This window comes from Equus caballus, chromosome 23, assembly GCF_041296265.1.
Source record: "Equus caballus isolate H_3958 breed thoroughbred chromosome 23, TB-T2T, whole genome shotgun sequence".
NCBI lineage: Eukaryota > Metazoa > Chordata > Mammalia > Perissodactyla > Equidae > Equus > Equus caballus.
The window spans coordinates 18,012,777-18,037,079 of record NC_091706.1 but is presented as its reverse complement, the minus strand read 5'-3'; the positions used below and the strand labels follow the sequence as shown (position 1 = coordinate 18,037,079).

General features: G+C 42.6%; 1 long non-coding RNA gene across 5 annotated transcripts; it reads left to right on the top strand.

The window, feature by feature from the left end:
• The first annotated feature begins 560 nt into the window (after nt 1-560).
• LOC106782459 (uncharacterized) lies at nt 561-24,099 on the top strand. Of its 5 annotated transcripts, none has more exons than XR_011431431.1 (10): nt 581-802; nt 6,976-7,119; nt 11,770-11,944; nt 13,516-13,677; nt 14,146-14,271; nt 18,076-18,141; nt 20,062-20,183; nt 20,649-20,708; nt 20,949-21,308; nt 22,017-22,414. It is a non-coding gene; the product is annotated as an uncharacterized lncRNA (long non-coding RNA). The 5 variants fall into 5 exon arrangements; XR_011431428.1 differs by lacking the exon at nt 20,649-20,708 and adding an exon at nt 7,387-7,540 and having other exon boundaries at nt 591-802; nt 22,017-24,099; XR_011431429.1 differs by lacking the exon at nt 14,146-14,271 and adding an exon at nt 7,387-7,540 and having other exon boundaries at nt 606-802.
• Nucleotides 24,100-24,303: the final 204 nt, after the last annotated feature.

Below are 24,303 nucleotides of genomic sequence, written 5' to 3'. Positions count from 1 at the left end.
CCTACCCGGCCCTCGCCTAAATACTGTACAACGATGACACGGACCTCAAAACGACGCCGTGAGACGGCGCTATCAATCTCACGCCCACATGAGCACGCTGACCCAGGCCCTTCTGTCGCCCCTGCTCACAGGTGACAGAACCAGGACTGACTGGGCCTTTCCGGCTCCGGAGCTCGGCTGCCCCGCAGACTCGGGCCCCGTCCGCGTTTTAACCGGCCTCCCGCCGCGGACGTGGGCTTTTCTGGGGTCGGGCTGCAGGAGAGCCGGGCACATGGTCCCCGCTCCTGACGGGCTCCGTCGCACCTGCGCCCCGGGAGCCCGAGGTCCCCCACCGGCCGCCCCCCGCCGAGGTCCCGCCCGGGCGCACACACGACGCTGGGGACGGCGGGGACCCGAGAACTCCCGTCCCCATCGCTCCCCGTCACTCTCACCCCAGGCGCGCCCTCTACTTTCTCAGGAGACTCTGGGCACCTAACGGCTCCCGCGGAGTCCGGAGAAGACGAGGGAGGAGGTGGGGCTACGGCTGCACATGCGCAGAGGGAGCCCGGAATCCCCTTCCCAGAGCGCCGCGCGGGGAGCCGGAAGGAGTCAAGACTACGTTTCCCGTAGGCCTCGGCGTCCACTGTTGAGGTCGCTGTTTCAGCGCCCCCGCTTGTCAGGAACCTGGGGAGTGATGTTCTCTCTGAGCCCGAGCCGGAGCCCGAACCCGAGCCCGAAGAGGTTAAGGGTTAAACCTGAGCTCTGCCGCCAAACGCGAGGGGTGGTCCTCTATTGGCTCACGATTGAAATAGCATTTTTTTTGGTAAGTCAGTTGTAGACAAATTGAGGAAACTTGAATATGGATGGGATATTGAAAATATTAAAATTACCGTTACTTAGATGAAGTGTGAAAAAATTTTGGAGTTATGTAGTAAATTTTATTTTGGGAAAAAAAAAAGCCATGACGACTGAAGTATTTAGGATTGAAATTATATAGCTGTAAAATTAGAACTTCTCCCCTTTACAGCCCCGGTTTCACCAACCCCTGAGCCAGGTCTCAGCGCCCCTGGAGCCCAGGGTGGAGGTTCTACTGGGGGTGGAGAGAGAGGATCTAGGCATACTTTTATAGGAAAGCTTTTTTTTTTTTTTTTAATGAGGAAGATTAGCCCTGAGCTAACTACTGCCAGTCCTCCTCTTTTTGCTGAGGAAGCCTGGCCCTGAGCTAACAGTGTGCCCATCTTTCTCTACTTTATACATGGGATGCCTACCACAGCATGGCGTGCCAGGCGGTGCCATATCTGCACTCAGGATCTGAAACAGCAAACTCCGGCCGGAGAACTGAAACATGCGAACTTAACGGCTGGGCCACCGGCCGGCCCCAACCTGTTGGGTTTTAAATATTAACACTGTTTCTTGCTGAATTCTCTGATTGTTTCAACAAATTTTTATGTTAATCATCTTGGATTTCCGTGCACATAACAAGTTTGCTTGCTTTGTCCTGACGTTTATTATTCTTTGTCATTCTTTAATGAGTTACAGATAAAAGCACAAAAATTCTGGTCAAACTGTATTGAATCAATCATAATAGACTTTAACATAAAGGTCACTAATGGCGAGAAAGTGATCACGACGTATGCTCGTTTAACAAACATTTATGGAAAACCTACGGCGCAACAGACATCATTCTAGATCCTGGGATAGCACCATCAAATAAGAGAGATTAAATTCCCTACCCCTATGGAGTTTATGATCAGGGTTGTTGTGGGGACCTATTAGGGTCCCCTCAAGAAACAGATGTCAATTGTCAAGAAACACTAGGACACTTGAGGAGAGTCTACTAACAAGACTATAAAAACATGGGTAGGGTGAGTGAGGCATCCTGTAACTAGTGACGGTAGGGAGTCATCATCACTCCAGGCCTATAATGAGGGTAGGTGATATTACCAGACCCTGGCAGAAAAGGCCACCCTTATCAGAGCTGTGGCCTTAGGAAGAGAAACGTTGTAATGGCCGTTACGTGGCTCAGCACAGACAGGCAAAGGAATAAATACCCAAATCTCACTTGTTGTCATCCCTCTAATGTCCTATCCTCCGTTGAGCGTTTGTAAACTCCATTCACTACCTATTCCTACAATTCCATCCATCTACATCTCCTCCAGACCTTTTTGTCACCAATTTTCCAGTCTTATTCTTGTCTAGCTCCCTACTACTAGTCAACTCATTGAGCTATTGGACATGAATCAAGACAAATCTAAACTCAGGATGTGTCTCTTCTTCACAAAGTCAACACCTAAATATACCTCCTTAGACTCTGCCCACTGGGGAGATTTCTTTTCACCACATCTTTCGGAACCACCCCTAAGTGAGACTGTAGTTGCAGCAGCCTTATCTTATGATGATGCCACCACACATGGTGGACTCAGTTTGAAGGAGATTCGATTGGTTTGTGGCCACAGATCTCCCTTGGGGACTTCTGGGGAATGATTAATTGTATATACTTGTGACTAAGTTTTGAGGAATTTTGTCAAAGGGACCCAGCCTCCACTTCGATTGAAGCCTCCTGTCTATAAAGTAGGATATATCAAGGACTGGGAAAGAGGATCTGAATCCCTATGATGACTTGTGTTAGTTTTCTGCCAGAGAGACCCAGAATTTCATATATATGGATATATATCTTAAGAAGTATCTTAGTAGGGTGCTCATCTATTTCATTTCAATAGACTTCATGATCAAAGAGCCACCACCACAGATTCCTTCAGGTCACCACAAAAGATGAGTGCACAACAGAAATATGGAGAGTTTTAAAACATATTTGTCAGGATTCCATTAAAGAAATATTCATTGGTATGAAATGCAACTTGGGGTGCTCCTGAGTCCACAGGGAGCATACTCATATTGATAAATTTGGCCCTATCCAGCTCCTTTTGTGTGTTGTGTTTTTATTTCTGGGTTAGACCTTGCAATATTTGCCCCGGGAATAGCTGGGTTTTCATTCCCATGATGGGCCTGGAGTCAGTAAAGGAGGTTGTACAGGCAGGCCCTGAGGAGAGTGTGCATCCCCTCTCAGGGGTGAGTTATACTAGGATCACCCCTTAGGATTTGGAGAGAGAGAGAAGAGAGAGAGCCACTGTCAGAAGTCAGTTAATCTTCACTTCTTTTTCTCAGCTTCTCACAAGCAGTGGCTTTTAGTAAACATTAAAGGCCTTAAAAATCACACACACACACACACACACACACACACACACACACACACCATTTTTTTATCTGTTCATCCATAGATGGACACTTAGGTTGTTTCCATCTTTCGGCTTTCGTGAAAAATGCTGCAATGAACATGGGAGTGCAGATACATCTCAAGATAGTGATTTCATCTCATTTGGATATTTACCCAGAGGTAGGAGTATTGGATTATATGTTAGCTCTATTTTTAATTTTTTGAGGAACCTCCATACTGTTCTCTATAGTGGCTGCACCAATTTACACTCCCACAAACAGTGCACCAGAGTTCCCTCTTCTCCACATCCTTGCCAGCATTTGTTAGTGCTTCTCTTTTTGATAATGGCCATTCTAACAGATCTGAGGGTACGTCTCATTGTGGGTTTGATTTGCATTTCCCTGATGATAAATGATACTGAGCACCTTTCCATGTACTTGTTGGCTATTTGTATGTCTTGTTTGGAAAAATGTTTATTCAGTTATTATGCTTATTTCTTAATCAGATTGGTTTTTTTTACTATTGAGTTGCATGAGTTCTTTATATATTTTGGATATTAACCCCTTATCAGATATATGCTTTGCAAATATTTTCTCTCATTCCATAGGTTGCCTTTCTCTCTGTTCATAGTTTCTTTTTTTGTGCAGAGCTTTTCAGTTTGATGTAGTCCCACTTGTTGATTTTTGCTTTTGTTGCTTGTACTTTTGGTGTCATATCCAAAAAATCATTGCCAAGACTGCTGTCAAGGAGCTTCCCACTATGTTTTAAATAGAAGTTTTATGGTTTTAGGTCTTACCTTTTTAATCAATTTCAAGTTAATTTTCGTGATATATATATCATATATTTAAGTATAAAATAGAATATTATTCAGCCATAAAAAAAAGCAGGAAATCCTACCATTTGTGACAATATGGTTGGGCCTTGAGGGCTTTATGCCAAGAGAAATGTCATACAGAGAAAGACAAATACTGTATGATGTCAGTTAAATGTGGAAGCTAAAGACATTGAACTCATAGAAACGGAGAGTAGATGGTGGTTGTCAGGCCCTGAGAGGAGGGGGAAATGGGCAAATGCTGGTCAAAGGGTACAAACTTTCAGTTACAAGGTGAATAAATTCTGGAGATCTATTGTACACATGGTGGCTGTAGTTAACAATGCTGTGTTGTATACTTGAAAGCTGCTATGAGAGTAGAGCTTTAATGTTCTCACCATAATAACAAGCACAAAATGGAAATTATGTCAGGTGAAGGAGTGTTCGCATCCATGCACATGGGAGGCATTCGTTTTGAAGGAGGACAGCAGGAAGAAAAGCATCTGCAGAGAAAGACTGCGAGTTCAGTCTGGGGCTATTGAGTCTGGGTGCCTTTGTGAAATCTAAGACAATGTCTTACAATTGAATACACACAGGAGGAAAACCATGAGACTACTGACTTATGAAAGTTTAGTAACGAGAGTATTTCTATGAGGAAGTCATCATCATCCATAGCCACTGTGAGGCCAAGTGAGACAAAGACGGAAAAGTGTGCATTAGGTTTAGCTGTAAGGAAGTCACTGGTGACCCTGGCAAGCGATGTTTCAGTGGAGGGGTGCAGTGAGAAGCCACACTGCAGTGGACTGAGAAGTGAGCGGGAGGTGAGGAAGTAGAAAAAGTGAATATAAATCGGTATGAAGAACAGTCAAGGGGAGGGAGGAGTAGGGCAGCACCTGCAGGGGAAGATGGGGAGGGAGGGTTTTGTGTGGTCTGGGAGAGAGCTGGGCAAGTTTCAGTGCTGATGGCAGGAGGGCTATTTTCCTACTGAAGAAATTTTTCTCTTCTCTGGCTCCTGCCTTCTGTCTGAAGGTCCTGCAAATCTCAGAGCAGATCTCTTAGGGGCATCAGAATTCTCTCTCGCTACTCCATTATCAACTAACTCTCAAAAGCCAGCTTTTGCTATCAACTCACAAGCCCACATTCCCCTCTGATGACTTTCTGGATACTCACACTCACATTAGATCAAAATATCTCTCAAATTTGATAATGGGGGTAAAGAGAGCAAAACTAATCTCCCCACGTCTCAAAATGGCCTGTATATGAGTTCAAACTGAGAAATTAATGTTTTAGACCAATTTTTAAAGATTTTAAGAAATTATTTATGACTAATATTCATCACACATTTAGGTACTGACTATATTTACTTCACTATTTTTTATTGAGTGCCTACTATATGGCAAGTGTTTGGCATGAAATACCTAAAGATGACCTGAAAGTTTTGATTTTTAATACTTTACATTTTGAAGAGAAATTTCTGGGGTCTATGATGATTTTCTACATTTTTGATACAATGTTCCTTGTTATATCAAAACAGTGTTCTTTAAGGCATAGCTGAACCTTTTTTTGGATACATCCAAATCCCTCTCTACTTCTAAAATAGGCCCTGCTGTGTGAATCTTACTAGGGAAAAGGGTCCCGCTTCTTACTCAGGAAGTTGAAGAGGCCAAATACCTTCTCCCGATGACCACTGAAGCTGAGATGTGGACGTCTGACCTGGAATCAGCCAGTGGGTCCTCTCACCCAGGGTGTTCCATCCTGAGGGCGTGGTAGAAAAATCCGAGGACACTGAGAGTCACTCTTGGTGTTGGCAGCGGTGCTGAGTGTCCAGTGGTGTCCACGGCTTTGACCTGACCAGACTGCTCCTGGGAGCTGGCCCTGGCGTGTCCTCAGCTGCCCGGCCTCTCTTGGTTCCCATCTCTGCTCTGAGCCGGCTCCCTGTGGAGTCGCTGAGCTCTCTGAGACCCTTCTATGAACCCTCTCTTCTGCTTAGGTTAGCCAGGCAGTTTCTGTTGTTTGCCATCAAGAACCCTGACTGATCCAGAGGGTCACATGGAGTATAACGCAGCAACAAAACCATTTAGAGTCAGCTAACGTTTATGGACTGCAAACATTGTGCTAAATGCTTTAGATAAATGACGTCACCAAGTCCTCCAAACGACAGGGTGAGGCAGGCGTGTGAGTCTGTTCTTTCAAGTATCATCTTAAGGGCCTCCTCTTCTGTGAGGGCTTTTCTGACCTCTGCTGCGTCTTGCAAGTAGACTTAATTCCTCCTTTGTGCCCGTTCTATGTCCTAGAAAGAGGAAAGAATGTACATATATATATATAGGCATTCTCTCAGCTTTATATATATATATAATGTTACATATATAAAGTATATGATATCACATAATATAATGTATTCTATATAATAGGTAATATATAAATTTATTTCCCTACCACTTACTATGTTCTTACTATGTGTTGTCAAATACTGGGCTTCACGGTTCACTCACATTATCTCATGCCATTCCCACCAGAACTTTATGAGTTGGATTTATTTTCTATTTTACAGGAGAGAAAATGGGAACAGGAAAGGTTAAGTAACTTTTCAAGGTGTTACCTGTGTGCCACAGAGTAGAGATGTGCACTTGGTCCATTTGTTCTGTTCTGAATCCCGACCTTCTGCTCTTATGAATGGCCCACACAGCCTCAAGGCATACTAGGGGATGGTGCTCCCTCCTGCTCTGGACTGAGGCATAGTCTGCATGTCACTCATCTTTTTTTCTCACTGGTCTGGGAGGGAAGGCAGATCTCTGTTCCTTATTGCTCCCGAGACCAGCTAGGCAGCCAGCTGAAGGGGCAGATGGAATTAATATACAGAACACGTCTATATAATAGACCCAACGTACTCTATATTATTTAATTGGACAGGGGACCATCAGCCTCTAGGACTGAGGTGACATCCCTCTGATCGCAACGTATTTATTTGCAGGCCAAAAAGTACAAGCATAGTAGGAACTCATGCCAGCAGGAATATGCAAGTCAAAGCTCAGCAGCTATAATCTCCCCCCTTCAATGTACCCCTGCCCTACACAAGGCCATTCTCTGAGGGAGTATCCTGGGAACAAACAATCTGGTAAGTTATGCAGATGGCATTCTGTTTCTTTAAGGGCCCAGCATTCTTAAGCCCCTTGCCTTCATGTTTGATAAGATACTACCTTCTGACCTTTGATTCCAAAGCACAAACAATCTAACACAGTAATTTATGAGCATCAGCAAGTTGCATATTTCTCAGTCACCCATTTTGTAATTTGTTCTTGCTAAGCTTAAAGCCTTGCAATAATGTTGCTATGCTCTCCTGCAACACCTTATGGCACGTCACCCATTCCTCTGTCTATGACAGACACCATGAGCCCAGGAGTGTACTCAGTCCCAGTGAGCCATCTCAGGAACCTCTCTACCCTTTCTACAAGAAGTCACTCCCAGGTGGTTAGAGATGAATCCTGTTTGCTAGTCCTGGCCTAGAACAATGCCTCTCACACAGAGCTTAACTTCTGGTAAGTGCCCTTTTCTTCGTTGTGCCTTCCTCTTTTTCAAGGATGAATCTAAATTCATTTCTTCATTGGAAACCTTCTCAGACAGCCGTATGAATCCACATTTGCTGCTCAAGGCTACTGTATGTGGCAAACCATGGCATTCAGCCCAAAGAGAATCAGTACCTTAAGCCTGAGGGTGATGAAGAATGAATTAATCCATTCCTTCCTAAACCTCTCTCTAATACATAAATTTTATATGGGCATGGGTCAATCACTTAAGTCATTAGGACGGTCGCCAATCTCCAAGACTCCTGTGGCAGGTTTCTTTTCCTGAGGCTGGATTGGCATCCCTCCCTATGGCTCCTGAACACACTCCAAACCACGGGAAAGTCCCAACTGGGACTCTGGTTCAAGGAAAGTACCAAACTGTAACCTTTGGTTGAGTATGGAAACCCCTTCTTGGGAGAATGGCTCCGGGATGAAAATGGGTAGAATATCCCCCAGACCGGCGGAAAATTTTCACTGTTTTTCTCTATTCTTATATCTCTGGGATGACTCAACAGGCACCTATTACTGCCAGGCATAATAGGGAAGGTACACAAGATATGCAATGCAGGGAGATGCCCCATCACCCCTTGCTATAGAAACCCCACAGGAGGAACAAAGGGTAGGATGCTGCCCTAAGTTCAGGGGGGATTTCAAGATAATGGACCCTTTTCTTTCATCTCTCTTAAAGTTACAGTGGCCATTTTGGCCTCCTTTTAAGCTTTGCAACCAAGAAACAAACAAATATTTAAAAGAGTCAAAGGCTCCATCCCTGGGAACCCCTCCTCTGGTTTCTGGGCCTGATCACCTGGGAGACCCTAAGTAGGGTGCCCTCTCTCTGCAGCTGACTCTTTGAGTATTTTAGTCACCTACGGAGTAGTTTATGCAGATAGGAAACCTGTGATTCATTCTGCGAACTGTCTTGCTGGAGTTTTGTGCCCCAGCATGAAACTGTTGTGTGACTCTTATCTTGATAACCCTTGAGAAGAGGCTATGAGGGAGAGGCCTGATCTCTTCTTTCCCTTTCTTTGCTTGTTTCATTCATCACTTCCTCTGTTGTCACCAAGTTGAGGTTAAGTTCAGGCTGGACCTGAGCAGAACCTGGACCTTCTATAAGATCGAAAAGTTGAAAATCTTTTGCCAGGGACTTAACTCTCAACCCCGGCGCTGGGAGCCCCAGCCCCCAGCCAGCTCCAGGCCTTTTCCTCTTGCTTCCCTGGCTTGCCTTGTGCTGGCTTAGGGACTAAGTGCCCTGGTTGAGCAGGACTTGACTAAATCTTATAACCATATTGACACCTGCAGTCAGGCTCTGCACCCTTCTCCAGGCACTGTCCGTCGGACACCGGCTTTACTACCATAGGGAATGCCCCAAATATCCCCAGAGACTCACCCCTTGGGTGCATTTTCACTATTTGGAAACACTTTCAACTGGATGGAGTATGCCCCAGAAACTCCATCTTAGAGAAAACTTGAGGGGTGAGGGGTTTCTCTGTGCCTTTATGATGTAGTTGGACAGGTAGATCAACCTATAATGCCATCTGAATTACAACCTAATTTCTGAGAAATCCAGAGCAACTGTCCTTGGAAAATCCTTGTAAGGCTGGAAAAGCAGCTCTAGAGCTGGTTCAGGTTCCACTCCTTTCCCTTATCTCAAAGAGCTGGCAAATCCTCTGGGGACTATCTAGCCCATCACTAATTCCTAAGACTGAGAGAAAAAAAGGGAAAAAGGAAAAGATGGCCATAAGTGTGCCCTTGCCAAAAATATAGCATCTTGAGTATCTTCACAAATATTGGTAAAAAGGCTTAAAACAAAATTTGGATTCATAACTGCTGAGCTTTGTATTACTGTATCTGATTCTTGGCAGTAATTTTTAAGCAACAGCTGTGGAGACTCTGTGCATGTGTGTCTATATGTTTGTTATATATGTGTGATATTTTACCTCTGGATGGTATGGCCAAAATTAAGAGCTCTGTTTAAATGGCTTAAAGTAAGCACTTACATAAATTCAAAATGTGATAGAAATTAACCCAATGTCTTTCAAGTTACCATGATATAAATTAATCTTTGGTAAACAAAAGCTTGTTTAAGTTTGTTGATTTGATTGAAATAGGCTTGTCCTCAGAGATGTGGGTATTTGGATATGATGCAGACATGTAGCCTGGGTTTACGAGTCAAATAAACTCATGTTGTCTGTTAGAAATTCATCAGAAAAATAACAGCTTTAAATGATAGCTAATTTTGTCTAATGTCTCATGAAATTTTCATGGGTAATCTGAACATAATTGTTGGAAACAAATGATTTGGATAGATATAAATGCGTAAGAGTTTTTGGGTGCAATAAATATGTTTTATGGTCTGTATACCTGGGGAAAAAACAGCTTCCAAATTCTTTTTGGTAACTTAAAATTTTAGAGTTTTGCCAAGTTAAGTGAAATGATAAAAATCTGTTGAGTAGCTGGGTCAGTTGTGGATGGGATAGAACACTGAAACGTTATTGCTAAATGGATCTAAGTTATCTATTTTTGGCTTCTTATTCTAGAGAGGCTAAAGGATGTTTGGGTCTACTAGCAAACATACCTGTGTTTTACTGTTGTGAAGTGGCATGTTTCTAGAAATTATGAAAAGTGCTTAGAATGCTGATATAAAAGTTTGTAATTGCTTGCCCTTTTAGTTTTAACTAGAGTCTAAAATTGTAATTAATATATGTAATTAAAGCTACTGGAAATTAATAAGGAAAACAGCTCTGTATTGAAGGAAAGTAAAATGTATGTTTTCAGTAAAGAAGCTGTAAAGAATGGAAGTATTTTTGTTTGTTGTGTTAAGAAAGATAAATTTGTCCTAAAGTACCGGAAGGGAAGAAAGAAAGCATGGATAAATTCTGAATGTAAAAAGAAAGTTGTGAAAGAGAAATTCAGAAGGGAGTTTTATGCCTGGTCAAGTTGGCTAAGATTAAAGTAAATCCAATTAAGTAATTGAGTTTTAATAAGCTGGTACAGAAATTAAAATTTGGTTTTATCTCTCAAAAGGATAATTTTCTTGAACTTTTGCTCTGCTCTTGATAAAGAGGTGATAAAAGGTTTTCCTTTACCTCTAAGTCTACCTAAAAGACAGAAAAACTATGTTTTGTTAAAATAGTTTCCTATGTTCAGAAGGACTGATTTCTCTCTAAGATTTTCTGACTGTTTCTGTTGTCATTTTGAATATATACTGAGCATGTTTCACAGTGAGCATTTTTTCCTATTTGAACAAATGTTTTAAAAACTTTTGATATTTTTGAGAAGCTTCTCCCTCAAAAAAAAATTCAAATCCTGAATGAAGGCTTTCTTTTGACCTGGTAGAAGGAAGAAAATTTCTCTGAGGATTTTCAGAGGGCCCCTGAGACTTCTCAAAGAAGTTTGCTCTCTCTTCCTATAAGGAGGAAAATACTAAACTAATTGGGCTTATTTTGTCTACTAAATTATGTGGGAAGCATTGCTAAATAAGTGATGATAACTTTTCTTAGGTGGCATTATGTGGGTGAATGCTGTTGATATAGGTGGTTTAAAATTATATAACATTCCTAAAGTTCTGATCTGTCCTGGTTAGCAGTCATAATTCCAATTATTGTCTTGAAGTGTTGTATGTCACAGAAGTAGCCAAGTTTCTTTGTCAATTGCCCTTTTGAGTCTTTTGTCATTTGCAGATAGTTGCTGTTTTACTCTGATGCTTTTTCCTTTTGCATATATGTTTCATCTCCAGAGAAATTCATGGAAAGAATTCTGACACAGGATTCTAGAATACAAGTTTCTGATAAACTTTCAGATCATAAAACTGAACTGGGTAAGAAATTACAGAATTCTGACGGAGAAACTGATGGCCTCATAAAACTGCTAACAGAAGATGAAGATCAAGAATCGATTATACAGGACTGTATGAACTGATGAGGATGATTATAATTTTTATGACTTTTGCTTGAAATATTGTTGATTTTTTTGATGTTTTGTTTTCTCAGATTTAAGGAAATCTTTTTCTCTTTTCTCTTATGCTAACTATGACTTACAGCAATTTGGTGAAATTATACCTGTATGAGCAGAACTGAAACATTTATCTTTTTCTCCCTACCTGTTCCCTCCAGAATTTGGAAACTTTGTGAGTGAGGATGGTTATTTTGTGGCAACATAGTTATTTGCATAACTTCAATAAGAATCTGTTCTTCTTATAACAGGACACATTGGTTATATTACCAAGGCTTTGACTGGAATGTCGTATTTGAGAGAAACATACAGGCTCAGATATGACAAGACAGCTTTTCAGGAACACAGATTGGACTTTCTGGAATAAAGCCACTTGGAAATATTGGCCTGGCACCTTGTTTACAGAGATTCCAGCAATCTTACCTGGTAAGTAAGGAAGCTCACTTATCTGGCAGGTGCAAGGAACCTCGAAACATTTTGGGGGACCTCGAAAAGAGAAACCCACCCAAATCTGTAGGTACTGCAGGCAAAATCTGATGGCAAGTCCTTGGCTGGGCTTTCCTGGCCTTGAGAGGCCTTTAAAGTTCAATCTGAGATTACATAAAAAGTTCCAGCAAAGCAGATTTTAAAAAGCTTATATGATCAATTGCTATACTTGCTGCACTTATGTAAATAATTGGACCAAGTTTTATTGAAGCTACACTTATTTTGCAAACCAGTTAATCTTAATTTAACTATCTTTTGTAAAAATGAGGGTGATTTTAGAGAGAAAGATTATGTTTCAGTAGAAGCTATAGTACACATTCATGGGTATTAGATTCTAGCTCTTCTCTTCTACAAGATTCATCTCTTACTAATCATAATGTCTCCTTGTGGCTGTCAGTCTCTGGTACCTGGAAGCTCCCTGGCCACAATCAAACCTTTTCCTTCAACTCTACTGCCCAAATACTAACTAAATTCTCATTGTCACAGATGGATCATAAACAATGAGTTCCAAAGGTAAAGTCCCCAACCTACCAATACACACAGGATAGATTATATCAAATTTGGGATGAATATATTTGGCTCACTCCTACTAGTGGTCAACTGAGTCAAAAGGCCACTCTGTGTTGGGAACAAACCAATCACACTTGTGATACATGGCCTAATAGCACCCAACCTATGGGACAAATTCCCCGTTATATATGTTCTTATATCATAGCCTTAAAAAAAATACTATGGTTTGGGACTCACTGGGATAGATGGTCCAGTGTACATTGGTTAGCCCCTAATGGCACTCAGTGGCTTCGTGCCTCCAACTTATGGCCTTGGCTGCCACCTGGATGGATTGGACGATGCACCCTAGACTTCGTCTGGATGCAAGGTAGAACTACACTCATTATATCTCTTCCTGCTAACTGACCCAACCTATGACAATGCTGGACCCGTTCTGTCTTCCACTGGTATGATCACCTTGCCTCAATTTTGTTTCCCCAATTAGGAATCAAAAGTATCATCTGGCACATGGAAGCCCTAAACAAATTTGCCATGAAGGTGTTAAATGATACACAGTATAGCCTTTTGCTGCTTGATTTAGAAGTATCCCAAATGTGCAAGGCGGTCCTCCAAACCTGAATGGCACTGGATGTCTTGACAGCAGCACAGGGGGCTACTTGTGCCATTATAAAAACCAAATGTTGTGTCTGTATTCCTGACTACTTCGTATTTTAACTTGACCTATAGAATTTGTCTAAGAATTAAGTGGCAAAAAGAGGTTTTAATTTATTACCATTGCTCTTATATTTGTCTTAAAGGGATTCTGGGCCTTGACATGATTTCTGGGTCAAGCAGGAAGCCGGTTTCGAAGCGGGCAGCCCAGATGTCCACCATCTGTCTCCTTGTGGCTTGGCCCCGATATAACAGTGGAGCAGAGGGGAGGGCGTGGGGGTTATTTCTATTGCTTACAAAACCTTTAAGACACCTTGAAAACCTTTTCAGATTTTTTTTCTTTCTTTCAGCATAAATTATGAAACTTCTTCCTCTGCTGCTGGAGATACAGAGATAAATGGCACTATTTCTTCCTCTAAGATCTAACAATCTAACGGGAAGATGTTCACCAGAACAGCTAACTGTAAGATAGGGGATGAGGACCATTCTGCAGTTTGGAGACTGAGTGCTAGGTGAGCAGGGGAGAGAGGATGTTCAATTGTACTGGCCAGACTGGGGGTGGGGAGTGGGGTACAGGGCGAGATTAGCGAGGGGTAGAGAGAAGATATTAACATTTAAACTAGACCTTGAAGGATTTCCCTGGACAATGATAGGAGTGGGAGTGTGTTGCATGTGTGTGTGCGTGTGTGTGTGTGTGTGTGTTGTGGGGACAGGGAAGAAACTTTCCAGAGGAATAGCAGAACACAGAACTCTGTGCTGAGTTGAATTTAGAAAGAGACAGAGACTGAGATGATTGGAATGTGGGAACTAACGAGAGGTCACACTGGGGACAGAGTTGAACAAATCTCACTTCCCTATCTCATCAGTGAGAAGAACAAAGACATGGAAAGTTTAAGTGGCCCATTTTAAATTCACAAAATAAGAATGCAAACAGTGATTCTTTGAGATATTAATAAGGACTAAACTTTCTGTTTTCCTAGGAGTATAGATGATTTTGTCATGATTTTAGACTTCAGATGTCAAAAAATACAGCATTGAGGGTCTGTCTTAGCAAAGATGTGAAAAGAGCCGGTACTTTAATGGTCTGTGCAGACGTGTCCATGCAGGTGAGGTGGGCTGAGGCTGTGGCCTCCATTTCTGAGCTCACATGGGGTCACGGTGTCTTCAGCTTTCATTTTCAGCATTTTTATTTGCAGATTTGTTTTGGTGATTAATTTTTATCATATGATTCTCTGTATTCATTTTAGGTGAATACTATTTGTGTGTAAATACATTATTTATACTCTTAAGGCTAATTTCATTGGCCTGAGGTTAATTTTTTCTCCTTGAGGAATATAATTCCATTTTTGCCAGGAGACTCAATGGGGAAATTCTACTTTATCATCAGTCTTATGTAATTTGAGTCATCTATATAACAATTACAATTATATTTGTCAGAATTTAGAAATTGAAATATATTATATGTGCTGAACATCTGCCACTTGCCAACCCCAATGGGCTTTTCACCCGTCTCCATCCTGCTCTGTGTCCAGTGCCTTCCTTGCCGCCTGATGTCCGAGGTGCCAGCAGATCAGAGAGAAGCTCAGCTCCATCCCTCTCTGGGCTCGGGCAGCCACTCCCTCCCCTGTCTCCCTGCAGGCATAGGGGTGCTAAGGGCTCCCAGTTGTTGCTAGCTCAGGGATTCACCATCTTTGTTTGGTTCCTTACCCCTTAGCCCCGCCCACATCTGTGTAAACTCCTTAGTCGCTCTCCTTGAACATTCCCTTTTTCCTGGAGGACATGACTGATGCACTATTTAGGTGTGTTCACAGAAAGTCTGTTGAAGATACATACATGATGCTTTGCATTCGCATAGTAAGTTTATTACATAAACTGAATTCAGTAGGGTACAATTAGGAAATAGCTTTTTTCTTTACCTTAAAATGTGGTAAAACTTTAAAAAAATGTTCCCACGACTAACTTTTCTTTAGGACTTTGTCTTCCTCACCTCCCTTTTTTTTTTTTTTTTTTGAAGGAGATTCACCCTGAGCTAAAATCTGTGCGAGTCTTCCTCTATTTTGTATCTGGGACCCCACCACATCATGGCTGCCAATGAGTGGTGTAGGTCTGTGCCCAGGAATCGAACCCGGCCCACCAAAGCAGAGTGTGCTGAATTTAACCACTAGGCAATGGGACTGGCCATGTTTGGCCCCTTTTAATAATTCCTGGGAGGCTGTGTCTAGTATCTCCCTAGGAGGATACTGTCACCTGTTTCAAAGGCTTTGAGTCTTTAGCTAAAATTGTGAGATGTGAGGAAATGTCTAATCTCACATCCTGTTGTGTTTGCATGTATTAAAAGGCATATTAAGAAAAGAAAAAGAGGACTGTAGATGGAAGGAAAGAAGTGAGACAAAGGAAAAGCTAGCAAGAAAATAGAGGGAGAGAAAAATAAGGGAAAGTGGAGAGAGAGAAAGAATAAGAAATAAGACCACCACTGACCTGGGTGTCCTGAAGTTTTTGCTAATGTCTTGTCTTGTGTTAGATGACTCGCAGCCAATCATTGACCTTGGATGCTAAAGTACGTTGCATTTGGAAAGAGTTCAATGTAGTGAAATAAACGATAATTTCAAAAAGAAAAATAAGCATTTAGGAACACTGTACTAAATTTAAATTGCTAAAAAATATTGTTTAATTGTAGCAGACACTGAAATTGTTCCTCTAACATCCATTTCAGCTTCCTTGAGTGACAACTGTGAAGTTTAGGAGGGGTGAAACTTGTCTTCAGATCCAGAGGAGGGCCCCTGCTTGGTCTAAACCACTCAGAATAATCCCATTTTCTTGTCATGGTGATTGACACGGTGTAAGCCAATCAGAGCACAGCATGCCGGTAGCTACAGAGGGTGTATCTGAGTGGTCCAATCAGAGCGAGGCTTGGGACTTTTGTATGATGGTTCTACAAGCTGGCCTTGGCCTTTGCTCTGCCCTTGGATATGAATACAGAGCCACCATGAATGCTGCTGGCAGTCATTTTATGAGGCCAGCCCAAGAACAAAGCCAACATCTGAAGGCAGACAGAACTGAGAGAACTGCAGAAAAATTGAGCCAGTGCCTGGACCAAACCATGCCTGGACCAAGCCATGAAAATCCTATGGACTTCTCAGTTACAGGAGCCAGTAAATTCCTTTAATTGTTTAAGCCAGTTGAATAGCTTTTCTGTTACTTGCCACAGAAATAATCTCAACTGATAGCACTTTTGTTGCATTTGAGTAATTTAAACTGAATTAAAGCAAACAGTCATTAAAAGACACCACATTCATAGCTTCTGAATATGAATACATTTATAGTTTCTGTTATGCGCACATAGTAAAGGATCAAAACTAAAATGCCCACAGCTGAACCTCACTGTCTCATTCACACAGAATAAGGGCTTTGGAATTTAAAGGGAAACAAACCTTTAATATTAAACTTGCTTGAAGATAAAGGAAAAATTACAGGTGAAGCAGAGCTGAAATAGTCTCAAAGAACGATGGCTAATCTGACATAAACTTCTGCCAACCTGGCAGAATAGAAATGAAGGAAAACTGACACCGGGTTCAGTCTACTACGCCTTTGCCAGTTCCTTTTGTGCGCACTATCACACTGGCTTCTCGAGTCTTTAGTTGCTCAAGGACTTTAGTTGCTCAAGACGGGATGAGATAAACTCAGACTGGCTGTGTGATGTGTATACATCCTTTCTGCATTCTCTGTCAGTGAAAAGCCCAACAACTAAGTGCTGAAAGAATTTCATTTGCTCTGTAGTCGGCCACACAGCTCTTGGGACCTCAACTGGTGATTTAATTGATAGTTAGTCACTTGGGGAGAAGCAAATGGATGTAGAGGCCTAACAAATCACCCACAGCCTCTGCACACATGGAGGAAGCTCATAGGCATTCTTCCTTCTGCACAGCATCCAGTTTCCTTACCTTTTGAGCATAAATGGCTGAAATTTTCCTCCAGTAGTATGTGCAGTTCTCCAAAGATATGCTGTCTACCCCTTATTTTCCCTGTGGTGGCACAGTTGTGTTTGATCATTATATTAGGGGAAAAGGTCATTCTGTAAGTTGTTAATGGAAGTTGATGTTTTCTTGGACAGCCGCATCCCTGACAGGTGAACAGACAGAGCTGGGAAAGGATGCTGAGCTCACCTGAGGGAGGAATGGGAGTTCCCTTCGGAAATGTTTCTCCAGCTTCCCTGATACTAAGAGTTACCTGGGGTGTTGGTTAAACATTAGATTTCCAGGCTTCTCCTTTGGGGATGCTGATTCAGGGGGGTTGGGATATGTCCCTGGAATATGCATTTTAACAGCCATGTGACTGTTGTCCTTAGGGAAGTGTGGGAAACACTGTCCTATGAAGTATGATTTTGAAAAGGAGACCAGAGATGGGAGTCCCTAATTCCCACGCATCCCCCATCATTCCCGTGAAGGCTTTTCTCTCTTTCTGATCACCTTCCCCAACTTCTGTTCTGTACGTCCCACTAACTGCCTTTCAGTCCCACTTGGGTGTGTTGTTCTAACCTCAGATTTATCGTGTCCTCGTCTCTTCACCTCAGCCCACAGTTTCTACCCCATTTCAAGTCATTCCCTTCCCACACACTCTCAGGCACAGTGGTGCCTCACTATCCGCTCTTCCAGGATGTAGCAAGCTCTTCAAAACTGTTGACTTTTTTCACATTCCATCTTCTGCATGGAACGGCTTCTCTCACTAGTTTGCCTATTGCACTTCTATTTCTTCTTCAAGAGCTTAAATGCCACCTCCTTAGAAGTCTGTTTTCTGCCGCTTCCTGAGGCAGAGTTAATTCTTGCCTCTGTGCTCTCATCGTGCTCTGGATTTCTCTTACCTACAGTGTGTGTCGTGTTGTAATTATTTGTTTACTCATCTGTCTCTCTCAGGGGGCAGCAAGGACAGGGACAGTGTCTTCATCTCCATGTTCAGCGCCAGCAGAGTGCCGGGACATGGTAGGGATTTTATAAATATTTGCTGAGTGAACTTGAAACTTTTAATAACTATATATTAAATGATTATTATCAAATAAAAAAGATATGGATTAACTTATTTATATAAGTCCACATATTCATTCATTCACCTGTTTATTCAGACAAATATCTATTGAGGCCCTATTATATGCTAAGCATTAGTGATTCGGTGACAAGCAAACATAGACATGATCCTTGCCTCATGGAGCTTTGAGTAGAGAGAAATATGTTAATCAAATAATTATGTAATGAGTAAAGGATTTGCTACAGTGAAAAATACCAAGAAGGATAGGCATATGAGGGCAATGAAAGCATATAATGGGGGTGGGAGGTGACAACTGATCTGAGTTTTGATTATGAAAAGGAATTCTCTAGAGAGAAAGGGCAATGAAGAGCCTTCTAGGCTCAGGAAAAGGCCTGTTCAAAGGCCCTGTGGTGGGAGGGCATATGGTAAGAACAAGGGACTGAAAGATGGGTAGTATCTCTGGAGCAGAGAGAGCAAGTGGACTTATGGCAGAGAAAGGCTGTCACATAGGGCATATGGGTTTTCAGAGGGCCTGTGAAGAAGTCTTGTCTTTATTCTAAATGCAGTGGGAAACCAGTAATTCTGGTGAGTGTGTTACTGCATTGTTGTGGAGATTTATACTGGCCACATGATGATTTGCTTTACTACTTATTTTTGTTTTGACCATGCAAACTCCTTCAGGACAGGAACCATGTCTTATTGTCTTATATTTCTTAGTGTTCCCAGCATCTAGCACCATACAATAACTAGAGTGGGTGACCAAGAGATGTGCGTTTCTTGTTTTATTTGAGATTCTCAAGAGTGAGGCTTTGTGTAAACTCACTTAGAAGAAACTTAGTTAACTAAATCCACTGGATAAGCTTATAATGATGCAACAATTTGTGTTAAAATGGTGAGAAACATGTTTGATATGGTGACTGGACAGCCAGTAAGCCACTACTATCTTAATCGACAAAGACTGTTTCTTAAGTGTTTGGGAAGGTAATAGTCAGGGTTAGTTTCAGAAGAAACTGCTTCCTTTGTCCAATAAAGTTGTTGGATTACTCATGATGCTTCAAGTTTTACTGTTACAGAATCATTACTTGGGCATTAAAGACCGTTTGGTCTTTAAGAGCCCTCTTTGATGGATTGTAATTAGTCTTTGGGTGGTAAACATGATGTAATCTACACAGAATTTGAAATATGTTCCGATGTACACCTGAAAATTATATAATGTTATAATCCAATGTTACTGCAATAAATAAATAAATAATTAATTTAAAAAGAGCCATCTTTTGGCAGTGGGAAGCTAAGGTTTTCATAAACAGAAGAATGGCATATCCAGATCTATGTTTTGCAAAGATGACTGACAAAAGAGAAGCTGGTTGAGAGCCAGGAAAAACAAAGAATTGTTGTCCCAGTCTTCCCAATTAAAGTCCCAACATTCAAGTGAATGGGACCGGCTCAGGTCATAAGAACACTCCTGAAATAATTACTGGGAACCAGAGAATACTATTGGCCTAATCTAAATCAGTTCTACTCAAAGTGTGGTCCACGGACCAGTGCCTGTTCCCACATTTTTGTTACCATCTGCAACAAGATAAGCATAGAAATTAAGGATGGTTAGAAAATTTTATTGCACTTGACAAGACTAATTAAATCTAATAAAAAATTGAGGCTTGTAAAAAAAAATAAAATAAAATAAAAGAGCCATCTTTGAAAATGTAAATACCTAATTGAGGGTAAGAGATATATTAATATTTATCGACTGACATCTTTGGGGTATTTTGATGGAGATTCAAATATAAAGGAAATACACGTACAGTACTTTACATATGGGCCATCCTCATGGCAATGCACTGCCTCCGGCTTTTCCATTAAACAGCTTTTTCTTACAGGTGGAAACATCCAGAAGCCCACCCTGGGTCATAGGTGGTTGCTGTTTCCCACTGCCCCACCCTCTGGGGCTCGTTGAACCCTGAAAATAAACCTACGAAATCTTCACATGGCAGTGAAGGAGGTAGGATCACTCCATTTAATATATGAAGAAACTGAAACTTAGGAGCTTAAATAATTTGTCTGGTGTGAAATCACCAGGAAATGAGAAGTAAGCTTCAAACCGAGGTACAACAGACTGTGACCCGGTGCTCTCCTCTCCATGCCGGGTGGCTAGAAAAGCTGAAGAATGAAACACAGCGTCCATGTACACATATGTCCGCATACTACACCTATGAATATGTAAATATGTATAATGCTTTGACACTTCATTTCAAATGTCTGAAATGACACCTGTTTGACACCCATCTCCCTGGACATACTTTCCCTCATCAATATACCCATTAGGCCCACAGCTGGTGGCTGGAGCTCAGAGCACAGAACACCCCATGTCCCTTCAGAGCTTCTTATAAAGTCACACATTCCATCCCATTTGAAAGAGAGACTCTGAGCTCCACCACGGGGCCTTGAGGCCCCCTTGCTCTTGCAGAGGCCCCTGTGACCATCCCAGCTCAGCCTTCCCCAGGACCCCACTGGCTTGAGAGAGAAGGTGAGTAGGGCTCTGTTGCTAAGTCCCCAGCCCTGCCTGGCCTCAAATGATGGACACGGGCAGGATGGGCACAGGTCGGGCAGGAGGGAGGCTGAACAGCCAGAGCCCTACAGTCCAGTGCAATGGTGGAGGTGGGCAGCTGCAGCCACACTCACCTTGAACGATACAGGCACCCAGGGAGGCAGCATCTGAAAAGGAGCAGAGCAGTTGGCTGTGGACAATGTCTGTTTTAATTTGCAGGAAGAGGAGGTACCTGCAATACAAAAGGGGAAAGAGTTGCCCTCAGTTTTGGCTGAGGCCTGGAAGAAGAGGAAGGTTTGTTCCTGCCTATCCAGCTGGGTCCCCAGAGCCCTACCCAGCTCCGAGGAGTGGCCGAGACATGCCAAGCCCCTCAGAGGGCAAGCAGAGGAACCTGAGAGGGGCCCTCGGAATCCAGAAAATCTGAAGTGTCTGTGGCAGCTTCCAAAGCTGGTGGCTGGCCCTTTCCAAAGAGACACGAGAAGGACCAAGGAAAGCCACAGGGCCCAGCAGCCACTGTCCCTGGCAGGAACACCCACATGATGACAACCACAGCCACTGTCACCACCACCCGCACCTCAGGTACATGCTGCCCAGGCTCTGTGTGAAATGGAGAGTCAGGAAAGGGACTCAGTCAGATGGGGACCAGTCTTAGGGGCAGACAGACTCACACTAGTCAATGTCAGAAAGACTTGGTTATGTGGCCAGAAGTCAGTGTCTTCACAGCTAGAGCTGTCATCTGTTTAACGTCCTCTCCCCTCTCCAGGGACACAAACTCAGATGCCCACAGAGCCAGGCAGACCTGATAATGAGTGAAATGGGCAGGCAGAGGGGGTCAGGAGGCAGGATGGAGAGCACTGGCCCCTGTGAAGGGGTCGTCCCATGCAGCTGCAGCCCAGGATCGCTGTAGAAAGGCAGGCCAAAGGCGTGCAGCTTTTCCAGAAAACCAGAGACAGGATTTAGAAGTGAAATTCTTGGACTTTTAAATGTCGCAACAAATCCTGTTTTTGAAAACACTGTAGCACCAAACAAAAAATACGTGATTCAGCCAGGGGAGGGACAGGCCAGTCAGCACCCCCTGGCTCCTCCGTCACTGCCCCTTCTGTCCTCCACACTGCTCGAGCCCTCCTCAGATTTCCTCGTCTTTCTCTGCCAGGTTGATCCTCTCAGTCAAGGCTCAGGCCCGGGTCTCCTGTTTCTGACTAAAGTCACTTTGCAGATGTCTACAGATTCTTCTGTGTTTATCTGAGAGTTTAACTCTCAGAGACCAATCCTTATTTTTCTTTCTAGGTTCTTGGGTTGGGGAAGGGACACGACTCAACTGGTCCCAGTTACCACCCCCAGTGCTGAAATCATCTGATCTTCACTCAGCCTGTGAGGAGCCACGTGCACAATCCCATCTAGAGAGTGTGATTAACGTGCTAAGATCACATAGGCGCTGCCACCCCAGGGCGCTGGAGCTCGTCCTCTTTGGGCGCTGGTTCACTTAAAGCACACTGGACATCCTGCAGGGTTCAGGTGCTCACTGGAGTTTCCATTTGATGAATCTCTATCTCACCTACTTTACACGTGTACTGTTCTGGGCACTGGGGACACGGTGGAGGCTCAGATGACACTCTCTGTCCCCAACTTTGTATGGAATTGTGTGCAGGGGATAAAGGCTGTCCCTAATAAATTTCATATCTGGAGTTCGGTGTGAATTTTGTCAGAGGAACAACATCACGCTTGGTAGATAAGGACCAGAGCAGCTCTCTAAACCAGTGCCTCTCACAGTTCACTGAGCATGTGAAGAGATCTTGTTAGAATGTGGGTTCTGGTTCAGTGGGTCTGGGTGGGCATGAGAGCCCACATTTATAGCTCCCTGGCGATGCTGTGCTGCAGGCCCATGGGCCACGCGTTGAGTAATAAGCTTCTAAACCAGTGGTTCTCAGCCCTCACTGCACATGAGAACCACCTGGGGGAGTTTCTGAAAGATACCAAGACTGCGGACCCTACCCCAGACCCAAATAAATCAGAATCTGGGTCCTCACAAGAACTTGTGCACAAATGTCCACAGCAGAATTACTCATAATAGCTAAAAGGTGGAAACAGCCCAAATGTCCAACTGATGAATGGATAACAGAAAGTGGTATATCCATACAATGGGATATTATTCCACCATAAAGAGGAATGAAGTTCTGATAGATGCTAGAACATGCATGACACTTGAAAATGTTAAGTGAAAGGAAGCCAGTCACAACATACCACATATTATATGATTCCATTTATTTGAAATGTCCAGAATAAGCAAATCTATAGAGACAGAAAGTAGATTAGTGGCTGCCAGGGGCTGGGGGAGGGGAGAATAGGGAATGACCACTTGGGCACTGGGTTTCCTACTGGGGTGATAAAAATGTTGTGGAATTAGATTGTGGTGATGGTGGCACAACTGTGGGAACATACTAAACCCACTGAAGTGTACACTGTAATATCTGTTGAAAAAACTAATGCTTTGGAGAATCCAAATTGCCTTAGAGTTCTCAAATTTCAACATGCTTTAAAATTCCCTGGAGGGCATATGAAAATACAAATTGCTGGGCTGCATCCCAGAACTGGGGCAGGGGCAACTTCCCAGGGGATGCTGATGGCTGTGGGTCTGGGGATCTTGCTTTGAGGACCAAGGTGCTAGACCGTTCAGAATATCAGTGTGACACAAACACTTGAAGTGATCAAATCTTTCCTTTTTTAAAGATTGTAAACTACTCAGGCCAAAGGCCAGGGGGTTTCTTTTCTACTTGCTGAATGTATGCATTGAACATAAAAGCATTCCTTTCCACTCTTTGATGAGTCTAGTAGGGAAAAATAGATTCAAATAACCATTTACTGATGAACAAGAAGTTTGAGTTCTAATCACATAACTCAGAAATCAAGTTTGAAGAAAGCTTCCTGAGAAAAGAAAATCAGCTTTCACAACATCCAAGCTCGGGTCCCTGCTCATCAGTGGTCTCTAGAGATGACCATGGGTTATTGTGGATTCAGCATAATCCACTGAGCCTTACAAATGGCTTCATGTTCAGATGCTCATTTTTAATGTAATAGCCACCCCACCCAAAATAATAATAATTCTGCATCTTGCTTTAGTATCACTCTTGCATGAAAGGATTAAGGAACAAAATCACAAGAGGATCTGGGGCCTACATCTTTGTGTCATTGTTAATGATTTTGCTTTTCTCCTAATTTGAATTCAAAGATGGTTCTTACTAAAAAATGAAAACCAGCATACTTTGATTACATTCAGATTTATATAGCATTTACAAACCCCCCACAAATCTAAAGGATTGTAAAGATGACTGTGTAAATGGAGAGATAAATGTATTTTTGTTGTTTTCTTCTTTTAAACCAACCTTTTCTCAATGTGTCTTTACCCCTAAACATGGTCATGAATGTGGTTTTAATTTCTCATATATTAAATTCTTCTTAGATTTTAGATTAATCTTACAATAAAATTACAATTTACGAAAGAGAAAAACTAAACACTTTCAAGATGGGGTTTAAACCGTAAGTATGAGGTCTGTTCCACAGATTCTAGATTCGTTTT